This window comes from Drosophila innubila, chromosome X (genome assembly GCF_004354385.1).
Source record: "Drosophila innubila isolate TH190305 chromosome X, UK_Dinn_1.0, whole genome shotgun sequence".
In the NCBI taxonomy this organism is placed as follows: domain Eukaryota; kingdom Metazoa; phylum Arthropoda; class Insecta; order Diptera; family Drosophilidae; genus Drosophila; species Drosophila innubila.
This window is the reverse complement of record NC_047626.1, coordinates 28,855,387-28,870,390: the sequence shown is the minus strand read 5'-3', so window position 1 is coordinate 28,870,390 and position 15,004 is coordinate 28,855,387. Positions and strand designations below refer to the sequence as shown.

Sequence of the window (15,004 nt, the reverse complement as noted above, 5' to 3'; positions counted from 1 at the left end):
GTTAGGAAAACATAAATATGTCATATTTTATTTAAAGCCAATACTGGTCTGGTGGCGCTCTAATTAGAGCGCCGCTTCACCCCTTACCAAGAAAAAAACATAGTAAAATAATATTCATAAAAATACCAAGCTAGAAAAAATGTATGTATTTGTTTATCTGAATAATTATAATTTATTCTTTGATTTGTACATAGATATATAACTACATACAAACAAAGAATGATATGACCAATCTAATTAAATTACACGAATATTTTACTATATTATACATTTAGTTTCCTAATCCATATTTAATATAAATTCTAAAAAATATCTTCTAATATTTTCTTTCAAATGTTTAGAGTATGTTGTAGATATTCCGTAAGCTTTTGCCAATTGTTTCCATCAAAAGGTTTTGATATTTATGGAAAACAATGTAGCCAATGTATCTGTATATCCTAGTACTGATTTTTTCCTTGCATTTCAGTTGTTTGTTATATGAGGCATGTGCGTTCCATGATTGTTGAGAAAGTCCATCAATCCATCTTAAATCCAAATCGTTTTTTTTTTTTTTTTTTGACTTATATTTTAAGAATATTTATTCTTATAATAAGACATTTATCATATTTATAGTAAGTGTTTTTAATACCAAACTTTCAGATTTTTTTTTTAGTTTAGAGACCAAAATTTTGATTTTAGAATATTTGATACGTATTAATTTTTTGGAAATGTCATATTTTAATGATCAACCGATCACCTCAAATATTTTTTATGTAGAGTTAAGTTTGTGACAAAATTGTGTCGTATACTATATTTATTTAATTATACGCAAATAGAAGCAGTCAATATTAAAATAACAGTTCAACTAAAAATTAATTAAATATAAGCAATTGAGTTAATATTCAATTTTAATTAAAAACTCAACCTGTAATGAATTAGATTCGTTTAGTTCCTGGGACTTGCAGCCTTGCAACCTTAAAAATTGGATTTATTTAGTAATGCTAAATGCATGTAATTGCTGCCATTTCTCTCTCTGTCTCTCTCCATTTCTCTACTCTTGTTCTTTACTCTTTTGTATTTGGGCCGCATTTGTCAAGCAATCTGACAACTTTTGGGCAAGTACTTTGCGCTTTTCACTTTTCAACGGCTTTGGTTATTCGATCTGTTGACGCGCTGCCAACGCTCTGCCGCTGCTGACGTCGCTGTCGCTGTCGCTGTCGCTGTCGTCGTCGACGCTTAGGTAATTTGAGTCAAACTTTATGCGAAAGTTGCAAATTTGCGCCACAATTTGTGCAAACTTTTATACGACTCTCGTCCGCATTTCCTCTTTCCTATTCTCTTCCTCTTTCTGGTCGTGCATAGTATTTATTACATAAAAGAACTGAAAATCGATGTGCAAATGGTGTAAATGGAGTGGTGGGGAGGGGGGTGCGCGGTCTTAGCCCAAAAATCAATTTGGAATAGTCAAAAAGTGTTGCCAAGTGGCGCATTTAAAACTAACTTGAGTGACAATTATGTCAACGTCAGCGCCAATGTGCCATGCCCACCGCCCACTTAACACTGATTTGCATTAGTGCTTCCTTTCTCTCTCTCTCTCTCTCTCTCTCTCTCTCTCTCTATATATTTCTCCTGCTCATTTTCATTGTCAACTTTAATATGAGCATTTTGTTGCTGTTGATGTTTGGACCAAGTTTGTCAGCGCATTTCACAGTTCATTGCTGTTTGTTGTTGGCACATACCCTGCACATAGCAAGTCAGAGATAAAGGGTATACAGCTTTACTAAATGCAGAACAAATTTTAATTGCTTGTACCTCATGAATATTAGGAAAGCTCTTTAGTGTCTTCAAGGAAATGCCGCACTTTTGTAGGGTATAAAGCATCAACTCAATTGGAATTAAGCATGGACATCCGTTTGTGGTCTCAGATACTTAAGCATGTTTTGAAAGTTTTAAACTGTTTTTCTGCTATGATTGCTGCTCGAATTCATTTAGAGCCTCAAAAACCTCAATGGCATAATGGCCATTACACACTCACACTCACACTCACACTCACATTGACTCACAAATATTCATAGTCACACACTCACGCATTGAATCACATTTAAAGAGTTCCTTTTGCATGCGAAACGCGTTTGGTTTTGGTTTATGTTTTTACCACATACACACACACACACACACACACACCACGCACATTTGCATGCATTAGTGTATGTGTTTTGCCTTGAATATCTGTCCGTCTGTCCGTCTATGGGGCGTCGTCTGTTGAATTACGCGCTTTAAAAACAATTTTGTCGATTTTTTAATATTTTATTGCGCATATCAAATTCGCATTCAAGCGGAAATCCCTAAGCGCAGACAAAACGCCTCACTGACACACCCACAAGCTTACCCACACACACACACACACACACGCGCGCATACATGTGTGTGTATAGACAGACAGATGGATGCACGTGCTGCTGTCAGTCGGTTGTTGGTTCCGGGATTTTAGCTCTCATGTCGCCTGCGATGTTTATGAATACATTTCACAGCTGCCAAGTGCTAAGCACGGGACATGAGGTATGTGGCATGAGGCATGAGGCATGCCCCACCTTGAGACGTTACACCATTCGGCCTTCGGAGGTACCCAGAAATCAGCACGCAAAGTTATATTTTATTGATTCTAAACTGACTGTGATATATAATACATATGTATATACATGTATAAGAGTACTCGTATGTCTGAGCAAAGTTGAGGGTACTCTTTTCTGTGCTACCAGCTCACCTCCCGTTCTCGTTCTCGTTCCCATTACCATTACCGTTCCCGTTCCCGTTCATGTTCCCATTTCCATTCCCGTTCTCGCTCCTGGCAACGAGTCGAGCTCCGGCTGAGCTTGGGCCTCGTTGCGCTTCAATGCTCTGAATACCATCATGATGCTGATGTTTAAGTGCGCACGTGACGCTGGAAAAATGTGAATCGGCTACAACAAAAGCAACAAGCAAGCGCCATCTATCGGCCAGGGGTAAGGAAGGGTATGTCGAGGGCGCCTGGCTGCTGAGGGAAACGAGCGGCGACGGCAACTCTGTCGATGTGGAGCAATCAGTTCCTTTTTCTTCACTTTTTTTTCTTATTTTTTTTAGTACACAGCCCACTTTTCGTATCGGTTCGAATTCGACGCCTTTATTCGTGTTTTTGTTGATGACCTGCGGTTGCTTGCCTCTTACTGTACTCCTCCACTCCTTGCCACATTTTGGCCATCTGCTGACCAGTCTGACTTTGTCTCGCTTTCAGCCTGTCAGTTCAGCGTTCAAATGTAGTAGTCTGTAATAGACTCATTTTGATTAAGTATTAATGTCGCGATTTATTGATAATTTTATTATTAATCAGGGAATAACACCGTTACCGGTATCAGAACCGTTCACTGAGAGTAACCCAAGGGCGTAGGCAGGGGGGGGGGGACAGTTGCCTCCTTATACTCATGGCTAACAAACTTCCTTAATCCACTCACGGCCGATTTTCAATGTTTCCTTACATATTATCAAAGTGATTTCGAATTTCACATTAATTTCTCTACATTTTACGTTAAAATATCTCTGATATAGTTATCAAAGCTCTTAACTAGCCATTGAAAAACCGGCCATCAGAGGTGCTTAGCTTCACATCAGATAACAATAAAATTTCAAACTTAGTGCTTGAAAGGTTTTGAGTATATATTTCAACTGTGGTACTATTCATAAAAGATACAGAAAATATAAGCAATATTTTTAATTATTGAAAAATTTGGTAACAAAAATTTTTAAATTTGCCTTACAGGTGTGTTCCAGAAATCTCTAGAGATTTTGAAGAGAAATGTTTTTGAAAACAACCGTATGAAATGTTGGTGTTCCTTAAATGTTGCAGATTAAATATTTTCGAACATATTTTTTGGCATTCTTATTCAATTTAAAGATTTTTTTAGTTTAGTTTAATAAATATTTTATTTTGTCAAATCTCTAAAAATTTTTTAGATAACTGAAAGCAATGGTTTCTTCTTTTCAGGAACACCAACAATTGTTTGTCGATTGCTTTATCGCTCTTATAAATTTGTAAAACACACCTGATAGGCATTTTTAGTTTATTTCAAAATCAATTTTATTTTACTCAAAAATTTTGGGGCATAGAATATTGTTTTTTCCATGCTTTTTTATAGAACATTTTTAGAACATGCCTATAAGCCGATCTATATATAGATGTGCTTGAAGATCTGCTTGTTGCCTCAGAGTGAGCTTAAACTAGGACAGTATGAATTTATCTGTGGAGTGCTGAGCTAAACTGAAAGCTTAAAGCACAGGAATTTGTTGTTATTGTTGCTGCTGCACAACTGACTGGACGATTGACAGTTTAATAGTTTTCGTAGTCTGTAACCACATGAATGGGCTTGGCACCATTTGTGACTGGCTCGCTTCACACAGGATAAGAATGGGGATGGGATTGGGGAAGGGGTAGGGGAAGGGATTGAGTATGCGGGAAGAGGAGAGTGTGATGCTGTGGTGCTCTGCCCTGGCTGTTGCTGATGGGCCTGCCATTCAGTGGCTGCCGTGTGGCTCATTTGGCTCTTTGAAATTTGATTGCACATGCGATTGGCGAGCTTATGGGCCCTACGTGGCAGCTGCCACGTGGCATGCACTGCTGCCACATAATATATGCAGCATTTGCATATCGAGTATAAATTTTGGTGCATTAATGTCATTTTGCCATTTGCCACAAAACGCAAACAATTCGCTTCCAATGGACAAACGCTGCGTATGCGCGATATTACTTTCAGCCAATTTCGCTACCTGCTTAGGCGTTGGCTTAAAAGCTTTGTCCACAGTATATTCGCATTAGTTATGTCTAGCATTTGGTGGCATTAGTGCAACTATTTGTGGTTTCAATGGATCAACTTGCTCGAAATATTGCCAATTGCTACATGAACGAACACTTCAGCCAACTTTGACAATACATATTCAATTCAAGTCAATTAATTCCATTTGAGCCATGTCTAATTAATATAAATTAAGCAAGACAAAAACAGCTTTATTGTTTACAGTTTGGATATTTATTAGTGGCGCTTGTGGAATGCAGAATTCAAATAATAAGAAAGTGTTTGTGTTGCCGTATGTATAAAGGGTTGAAAACTTCATGTTCTTGATGTTGTCCTATGATTTAAATTCAATAAATATTTTCCTATGACTTATAATGAACTCCCTTTGCTAAAAGTCCAAATTTCCTAGACCATTCTGTGAGAAAAATTGTTGTTGCTTAGCAATCTCTCAATCGATTTCAAATAATATTATATTCCATTTAATTTTGTTCCAAAATGTTGACCTACAAAAGTAGTTCACTAAATTCGTTTCTTGCTCTCAAAAAATATTCTTTAATACATGAATTGAATTTGACTAGGTGATGGAGTTGCTAGAGCTATTAATACTTTGAGCCTATACGAGTATTATCGCCCCAATGGAACAACAACTGACAACTGAGTTACTCAGTTTTTGTATCTGAAATAATCCCATGTGGAGCATATTCAGCCTAAGGAGGCGAAGAGAAGAAATGGAAAGTTTTTTCCATTTAACAACTTGAAGAACATGATGTGTTTGCCAGATTTCTCTAATCCCTGATTATCCTAGTGTATATTTGCAATGCTACTTGATTTCTTTCCCTCCTTCCATACTCCTTGGCTCCATGCTTGGGCTGGAGGCCCAACTATGAGCTATTATCTACTTATGCCGTTTGGCAAGCAATTTTCAGGAAACGAAGTCGCTCTCCTTTACCCCAGCTCACTCTGCCTCTCTGCTAAGCCCAAAATAAAAATGCCAAGTCGGTTGTTTTTTTTTTCATCTTCTTTTCTTTTTTTTTTTACTTTCTCTTGTTGCCTTTGTCCAAGCCAAACGGCTTTGAATTACCATAAAAATATATGTGTATATATGTGTGTGTGTGTGTGTGTGTGTGTGTGTGTGTGTGTACAGTTTTGGGCAACGACTCGCAAAATATTCGAATCGAGTTATGACAGGACAACAAGCAAAGTTCCAGCATCAACTTCAACCCTCTGCTCTTCCTGTCTACCCTTCATCCCGCCAAGCTGCCTTTTGTCACTCTCATGCTGTGCTGGCACGTGTGTGTGTGTGTGTGATTGTGTGTGCATAAAATCAGATATCAAAAATTGTTTACAAATAATTTAATAGCCACAACGCACGCACGCCACGCATTCGAATGGCCCACGGCACACACACACACACACACACACATATGCAATAATAAATCGGCTTTGTTGACCAGCACACACTCACACACACACAGATCACATCAGACTTGTTTGTGTATCGCTGGCTTATGCCAACCAACTGCGGTCAGAGGCAAACGCCAAGCGACAAAAGGACCCACTGACCAGTCTCTGCGTGTATGTGTGTGTGTGTGTTAGTAGTTGGTCATAAATAAAATGCTAGTCCGAGAACAGTTTAGTATGGTAGGGGAGTGGGGGTATAGATGCGGATGCGACTACACGACATTAGGCCGAATTAATGCGCGCAAGGACTTAAGTCTCAAATTTATTTCTATTCAACATACGAGACAAAACGACAAGCGAGCTGCAAAACAAGTAGATGCCCTCCCTTTTCCCCCCTTTTGCTATCCACTCTGGCAAAACATGTGTGTGCGTGTGTGTGTGTCCACAATTCGGCATGACAGTGGAAATCCGGCGATAAATGTTACCAGCCAAATGTGCGTGCCTACCAAATGGCCCAAAAGGAAGCCAACAGGAGTGCAGGAATGGTCCAGTTGGTCAAGAAGGACCTGGCAAACGGGCCTTAATGCTAACTAGAACAATTTAGGTGCCGCTGCTGCCTCTTCACATTGGGCGCTTTGTGTTAATTTGTGGACAAATTTGTGCGCCGCAACGGAAGTTGTCGCTGTACAGAGAAGAAGAGGGACAGCAAAGAAAGAGAAGAGATTGAGAGAGCGAAAGAGAGAGAGCGCCTTGCTGCCATTGTCTACTCTAATCCAATGGATCAGTATTCGATAATGAAGTTGCCGAAAAACACACGCGCCGGCGTCATAAGTTACCAGTTCCCCGCCTCAATGTAAGCTGCCCTTAAATAGGCGTGGCAGGGTGGCTGGTGGCTAAGGAGGGAGGCGGGAGGCGGGAGGAGGGGCACTGCTGCGTGGCGTGTTCAAGTGTGCCGTCGATTTGTTTGCTGCAAATCCAGTTATCGATGAGCTTCGACAATGACAATGACAATGATGATGATGATGTTGCTGTTGTTGTTGTTGTTGTTGTTATTGTTGTTGCTGTTGTTGTTGTTGAATGTTGACGGTAGCTGGGCACAGTTTCAATTTATGTTAAGTGCCAAGGCATTAAGGGAAGAGGGGAAACGGGAGACGGGCTACGGGTTACGGTTAGAGTACGAGCATACGTTCCACACTGGGGCAGCTGATGTTGCCACACCAATACCGTTGGCCAGTGGCATAAACGGCAAAGATACGATAGGTTGTGGTATTAGCACATTTGGTGCATTGATTCATGCATTTGCTCACGGATGTGGATGCTGATTGGAGACCATGCCACAAAACTGCCTAATTTATTGTATGCTTAACCACAGAATGAAATTGCCAATGAGCTTAAGCTCTGACGCCGACAAGAGCTTTACAGGATTTGTCTCCTCTCCCTACCAAATCCCTCCATGCCCATAACCTGCTGATGAGCATCTTAATGGGATGAGACGACGCATCGAATCTTCGGCAGCATCTTCAGAAGTGCCACACAAAACACGATGTGGCAAATTCAATAAACATCATACAAGACAACGGATTCTCAATTAGTTAAGGCTTAGAGTTCCCATACTTCATCAATACAATCTCAGGAAAGACCACAGTCGAAAAAATCCAACTGTGAGACACCCTGTACTTATCCAGTGAGCAAGCGAAATATGGTACACAATCAAATTGGTTAACATAAATATTGATTCTTGTTAATTATTTTTATTATTGATTCTTGTAAAGCCCAATGGGTGAAATTTATATTTTTCATTAGCTCCAATTGAATTTCCAAAAATTTAAATACGATAAATTATACTTTCTTATGATAAATTTAAAACTTTTTTGTGACAGTTACTGGTTTTTTGTATATTTCGGCTTCAATATAACTGTATGATTGGTAAAAATGCTATAAAAAAATTGTATTAATTCAAAAAAGACATTTTTAAAAAGATCAGTATTTAAATTTAGAAACTAGTTTAAAATCGATGATTACACCTTAACAACAGAATTGAATTGAATCTCTGACTGAAATGAAACTAACAGATATACATGAATCGGTTACTAATCGGTTAGTCGGCTTGAATAATTTCGGTGTTTCGGTTTCGGTGTCACAAAAGTCATCGACTCGGCTGTGGAAACTGATCAGATTATATATCTATTTATCAAGGCTGCAAGCCGGTTGTAAACCGAACCAAACGGGTTTTTAAGCAATCCGAACCGGATCATGAGCACGAACCTGAACCGAACCAATTTTTTAAATAAAAGGTTCGGTTCGAAAAAAAAAAATTACATTTTTTTATAAGTGATGTAAAAATACATCGAAATATCGACAACTCGATATTCGCGAAAGTTAATCTATCGGGTTGATTAAATCACTTTTCATGAAAACATCGACAACTCACTGGAGTCTTTTTATCGTAGTTCATTTGTAGAACTAAATGATCTACAATCGAAACTTTTCTTGGAGTTAAGTGCTTATCGAGAAGTGAAGTGAATTCAATCGCTCGGAAACAAAAGAAGTTCCCTTAAATTATATTATAACAGAAAAATCATAAAACAGTAAGTCATATTGAAAAAAAAATTAGATTTTTTTAAATTTACTTCGTTAAATAAATCTAAAAAAAAACAATTTGAAAATTCTTTTTTTGCATGAAATTAAAATTTAAAAGGTACATAACCCGGTTTGCGAACCAAACCTCAGTCGTTCTCTATGGTTCGAACCATCGAACCGAACCTTCACCAAAATTTTGATGGTTTGCAGCCTTGATATTTCTATTTACTTATAGGGTCTGCCGTAGCTCCTTATTTGAACATTCCAAACACAGGCTCTACAAATGATATTTCCTAATCTTTACTTCGTTGCTCTTTTATTCTCGAAGTAAATATATTTAATTTATTTGACTTGGAGAGAACGATCAGTTTGTATCACAATTTTGATATTTTGTAAGCATCGTAGCCTTTAAAGCCTTTAAGCTGCAAGTGTTGGCGGTTCTGGTGTCTTGCAGTTGCAACTGGAAAGTGAAACAAAACTAAAGGACTCGAGAAGCAACGGCAAAATTTGATTAACATGCCAAATAGAATTTAATTTCGCTGAAAATGTATGTTGGCTTAGGAAAATGGAGGAAAATGAATTTACCAAACTTTGAAATAATATTTTTTATTTATTTGTAGAGTGCAAAGAGTGCGGCAAGAGTAGGCGGATTAGTGAAATAACAAGGCCAAATGCAATGAATGGACCGACAGAAGGGATAAAGGTGTGCAAGGGGAAGTGGGAATGAGAGTGGGAAGGGAGATGAGTCTGGCTTAACTTTCAATTCATTAGGCCACAACAACGACGTGACAACTTTTGCAATGGCCAAACAAAAGCTAAATACAATCAGCTGTAAACAAAAGCCAAAGTGACACACGAGACGAGCAGTGGACAGTCAAAGGGAGAGGGAGAACGAGAGGAAGAGGAAGAGGATAAGGGAATTGAAGCTGATGCGGGAGTTGTAGTTGTAGTTGTAGTTGGGGCACGCAAAGTTGCTGCCACGCCCAAAATGAAAAGCAAAGACAAATTAGTTGCAAGTTGGCGGCAGCGGCTTCTTTGCAACTGCAAGTGGAAGCTGCAGCAAAAAGTTTTCTAGGCGCTGCCAAAGTTATCCCACTCCCCTTCACACACACACACTCTCTCTCTCTCTCTCTCTCTCTCTCTCTCTTTCGCTCTGTGTGCATCTCTTGCTGTCTCTATTGTATTGTGGGTATTGTTTAAAGTTTGTGCAAATGTGAAATAGAATTGGACATGCAAGAGGCAAAAGGCGACGCTGCCACGAACGGACGCCACTTGGTCACCAAAGTTTCTTGGCCACTTTTTCTATCTCCTACTCTTTTCTTTTCTTCACATTCCTGCCTTTTTTATTTGCTAACAGTTGTTATTGTTACTCTTTACTTTTATATTGTTATTGTTTGTAAAGCCACTTTGGCAACGCGCGAATTAGCCAAATAATAAATAAGTGCATGACAAAAGGCGGCAAAGTATTTGAACAACAATGAAATTACTTGAGATCTGTATGGCTGTTGTTGTTGTTGTTACAGTTGTTGTTGCTGCTGTTGCACTTGTTGTTGCTATGACACTTTTGCCTAATGCTTGGCAACTTCTCGCTTTTGCCACGCCTGTCAACATCGACAACAACTTTGAGAACAACCACAACATTTGCTGTTGTTGTTGTCGTTGCTGCCTGGCGCATAAAGGACAAACTTTGCTTTGTACACCCATGCATGCATGTGTGTGTGTGTGTGTGTGTGTGTATGTGCGTGTGTGTGCGTGTGTGTGACTAGTTGATGATTCTCGAATTCCAGTTTAACTTTTTTCGTTTTACCATACCCTGTAGTTCTTAAAGTAATGTTCTTTGACTCACCGAAACTTTTGCAACTTGTCTGTAATTCTTTGATTCTTCAAGGATATTTGCATAGGATTATCACTGAGAGTTAGGCTTTTAATCCGAACAATTATCGTAGCTAATAAAGAGCTTATTTATGTATTAAGTTAACAATTTAACTGAGTGCCACAGACAATTAACACACAAGACATATTGATATTGACTTTTATCCCAAGTATTATGATTATTGGCTTGTCCGGCATCGTATAGGGTATCGTTAAGTCATTCTGCCATTGAAACTCCATCGTATTTGTTTCGCTAACTTTGTGTATTGAACACAGAGAACACTGAGAAGCTTAGGTTATGGATAGGGCTTCTTGGACCATGTCCATGGCATCACGAGCTGACCAAATGTGAGCCCTAATTATTTGCTTGGCCTGCATCCCTGGCTTCATTATGAACTCGCCAGCTTCGTGCAGGACTTTGATAAGAACTTCAGCTTCAACTTTTACACACAACAACAACAACAACTACTACAACGAAAGCTATAATATGTACACACATTTCGAGCCGAATGCACTTCAGAACGTAGAATGTCTGCAGAATGAGAGAAACAGACAGTCAGAGATTGTGTATAAAGATAACAAGTAGGCGTTTACAGTCTAGCACGCTCGACAGTAGGATACCCTGAGCCCAAATACTATACTGAGATTGATTTTCGACCAATTGTTCCTATGGCAGCTTTATGATATAAAAGACCGATCTGATCCAAATTTGGCCAGGTTGTACAAAACCAAGCTTAATGCATATTCTATCAGTTTGTTTAAGATATCTCAAAAAAACAAAAAAGTTTTTCATACATACTTAGACTTCATTTTCGATTGAGCGTCTCTATTGCAGATATATTATATGGGGAACCGATTTGAACCAAATTTGGTCGGGATGTATAACACCAGCCCAGATGAATATTCTATCAGTTTGGTTAAGATATCTTAACAAACAAACAAATTTTTAATACTAAGACTTCATTTTCGATGTATCGTTTCTATGGCAGCTATATGATATAGCGGTCCGATTCAAAAATAAAAACAAACTTGATCTGCATATGGTATCCTGGAGCCTACATACCAAGTTTGAAGTCCCTAGCTCTTATGGTCGGAAATCGACGCGTTCAAACAGACGGACATAGCTCAATCGACTCGGCTGTTGATCCTGATCAAAAATATATACTTTGGGGGTCTGCCACGCCCCTTCTGCCTGTTACATACATTCTGCCAAACACATTGTATACTTTTTTGCTCATTTTCAATGGCTCAGGGTATAAAAAAAAAATTACAAAGCAAAAAAAAATAAATAAATAAAACAAATTATATTTGATATTTTTCATCTACTTAAATACAAACTTAAAAAAAAAATTAATTAGAAATTGATAAATTGGTAAATCGCAAGTCGTAATCGATGTAGCGTGTGTCAAGAGTAGCCACAAACTACAACTTTGCTCAGCCTGCAATCTGGCAGCACCCATTTTCCTCTCTCACTCTCTCCCTCTTACGCAACAAATTCAAGCCTGCCAAAGGCTGCTGCAGTGCGCGCGAAATTTGAAATAAAAGGCAATGTCTAATTTTATGAGATTCTTAAAGCGGAAAATGCTAAGTTTTTTTTTACAGCGATAATAAGCAGATACTTATTATATATATGTGTAAGGAATCGAAAATATTAATAATTAAAATTATTATTTTGCAGCTTTCAGTGCTCGGCAAAGATGCAAGAGTAGTGCTGCAAAATGATCGCTATTTCTCTCATGCAATTTCATACATAGCTATCAGCTTCTGCTGATTTTTGCCATGCAAAAATACATATTTATATATTAACACAATTATATTTTAATCAAATTGTATATTTGTATATACATAAATTATACATTAACATTTTCATTACATGATATCGATAATATTTTTGCTTATCGCTTAATTCTTATTTGGTACCAAAAAAAAATTGGTACTAATTCGTTCTGTCTTTGTGCGCGCCTTGCATACAAACGTGAACATGCTGTCTCGCTCGCACGTTTGATTTGCCATGCAAATGTAATTATTGAATTAAATGTAAACTCTGAAATAACTTCTTTATTTTTGGGTCAATCGCTTTGAAATTTTCAGGGTCGTTTAATACGCATACTTCTCAACTGATTGTTCAGTTAGGGAGTGCTATGTCAAAAATTGCGCCTGTAAATCGTTTTGTGCAATTTGTGGCGAAGGGGCGTGGCACCTAAAATTGGAAACAAACTTGACCTGCGTATGGTATCCAGGAACCTACATAACAAATTTGAAGTCTCTAGGTCATATAGTACTTAAAATCGAAGCCCAAAAGAAAATTGGTACTATTTCTTACTGTGTTTGTGCGCGCCTTGCATACAAACGTGAACATGCTGTCTCGCTCGCACGTTTGATTTGCCATCCAAATGTAATTATTCAACTAAATCTAAATTCCGAAATAACTTCTTTATTTATGGGTCAATCGCTTTGAAATTTTCAGGGTCGTTTAATACGCATACTTCTCAACTGATTGTTCAGTTAGGAGTGCTATGTCAAAATTGCGCCTGTAAATCGTTTTTTTTCAATTTGTGGGCGAAGGGGCGTGGCATCAAAATTGAAACAAACTTGACCTGCGTATGGTATTCACAAACCTGCATTCCAAATTTGAAGTCTCTAGCACTTACAGTCTCTGAGATCGACGCGTTCAAACAGACGGACAGACGGACAGACGGACAGACAGACGGACAGGGCTAGATCGACTCGGCTGTTGATCCTGATCAAGAATATATATACTTTATGGGGTCTGCCACCCCTCCTTCTGCCTGTTACATACATTCTGCCAAACACATTATACCCTTTTTTGCCCATTTTCAATGGGCTCAGGGTATAAAAAGAGAAGCAAACTGTACATAGAACATTAGAACAGATCCCAAAAGTTTCTCACATTTCGACATAAGCTTTAAGTTGTTTTCTATGTGAACAATAACAGTTAAAGCAACATTTAAATGTTTATTATTGTACATTTAATACAAGGGCCTTAAGCTTTTTCCGCTCTTTAACTGTATACACTTCACTTGTCGCCTATAAAGTATTATTACATACTATAGTAATAGTCAATTTTAATCAAGGCTGCAAACCAGCTCTGAACCGAACCTTGCAATCCACACCGGATCAAGAACCGAACATTTGATGTTGTATAATCCGTGAAGCCGAACCTGAACCGAACCCATTTCTTAATTACATTCCTTTAATTAGTGATGTAAACATGCATCGAAATATCGACAACTCGATTATTGTGAAAGCGACTATATTTTGAGTCGATTGAATCGATTTCCATGAAAACATCGACAACTCACTGGAGTTTTTTCATCGTAGCTCATTTGCAGAACTAAATGATCTTCAATCGAAACTTTTCTTGGAATCTAGGGCTTATCGAGAAGTGAAGTGAATTCAATCGCGCGAAAACAAAACAAGTTCTCTTAAATTATATTATAGCATAAAAAATCATAAAATAATAGGTCATCTTAAGACTAATTTAGACAATTATATTTTTTTTTTTTTTTGTACTTCATTTTGTAATGTACTTCGAAATAAAAATCAAGAAAAATTATGCAAAAAAAACAAATTTTTTTTTTGCACATAATTGAACCAAGGTTCGAACCCAAACTGTGCGTTTAGGAGGTATATAAACCGGTTTGCGAACCGAACCTAAGTCTTGCTCTAGGACTCGAACCGAACCTTTTTCAAAATTTTGGTGGTTTGCAGCCTTGCTGTTAATACTTTTGAAATATAATGCAAACAAAAAACAAGCGGATTAGTTGAGAGAACTTGACAGTAGTATACCCTGTACCTAGGCTCTTAGATGCCGTTCGGAACTCCGAAGATTTGATGCCCTTGAGAGCTCTGTATTACATTTTCTGTCTGATTCCTTCGATGACAGCTATATAAAAAGTTGGACCGATTTGAACCCAATTTGGTCAGGATGTATAAGTAAGACCAACTTTAATGCAGATTGGTAGAGTTATCTCAGAATACAAAGAAGTTTTTCCTATTACAACTTTATTTTTCACTGAGCGCTCCTATGGATAAGAAATAATATTCGGATAAGAAATATTCTAAATCAAGCCCGTTAAAGTAAAGCAAATGTCAGATGAGTGGATCAATTGAATCTAAATAGATTTAAGTTAAAAAATAAAATATTAAGATTTAGCTGAACTTTAAAAATAAACTTTAAAGTATATTCAAATTATTTTATTTGTTATTCTACTCATTAACTATGGAATGCCTTTATAGCTGTATTAAAATAATGATTCAAAGAATACCTCAAATATATAATATATTGTCTCCGTTGGAAATTCTTAACTCATAATGGATTTTTACAG

General features: G+C 37.7%; 1 long non-coding RNA gene across 1 annotated transcript; it reads right to left on the bottom strand.

The window, feature by feature from the left end:
- Positions 1-2,612: 2,612 nt before the first annotated feature.
- Positions 2,613-3,436, bottom strand: LOC117791433. Its single transcript, XR_004618048.1, has 2 exons — positions 3,363-3,436; positions 2,613-3,280 (listed from the first exon to the last, which is right to left on the bottom strand). It is a non-coding gene; the product is annotated as an uncharacterized LOC117791433 (long non-coding RNA).
- Positions 3,437-15,004: the final 11,568 nt, after the last annotated feature.